General features: G+C 68.1%; 1 protein-coding gene across 1 annotated transcript in view; it reads right to left on the reverse strand.

The window, feature by feature from the left end:
• The window catches only part of TOP2A (topoisomerase (DNA) II alpha 170kDa), a 28,105-nt gene that overhangs the window by 22,743 nt on the left and 4,910 nt on the right, over positions 1–452 (reverse strand). The window lies entirely within an intron of this gene.

Below are 452 nucleotides of genomic sequence, written 5' to 3' on the forward strand. Positions count from 1 at the left end.
TGGCTGGGGGGAGGCTTGGGCACAGCCAGGCGCTGAGGTCTCTGCTCCCTGCTTCCCAGGAGGGTGCGAGCCGCCGGCAGTGCTGGCCGGGCACGGAGGGATCCCCCGGGCACCTCTCCCCCCTCTCCCACAGCTGGGCCACTTGTCTCCCACCCCCGGATCCAGGGAGCGGGGCATTGCTTACTGATGGGATCCGTGGGGCGATGGTGGTTGGCAGGATCTGGGGCAGCCCTTGTCCCTCCTCCTTCTGGACCTGGAATAATGTGGCTCAGATTAGCCTGGGGACACCCATCCCAGTGCCATGGGTACTGTGGGTGCAGCACCCTCCTCATCCCAACACGACCCCAGGCTCTGTGTGTGCCGGGCCGGCGCTGCCCTGCCAACAGCCCGTCTCCGTGGCACGTACCTCCCGGCAGGGCCCGACCTGCAGCAGGACTCACCCGACAGGCCGT

The sequence above is a fragment of the Pygoscelis adeliae genome, unplaced genomic scaffold (genome assembly GCF_000699105.1).
Source record: "Pygoscelis adeliae isolate BGI_AS28 unplaced genomic scaffold, ASM69910v1 Scaffold388, whole genome shotgun sequence".
In the NCBI taxonomy this organism is placed as follows: Eukaryota; Metazoa; Chordata; class Aves; order Sphenisciformes; family Spheniscidae; genus Pygoscelis; species Pygoscelis adeliae.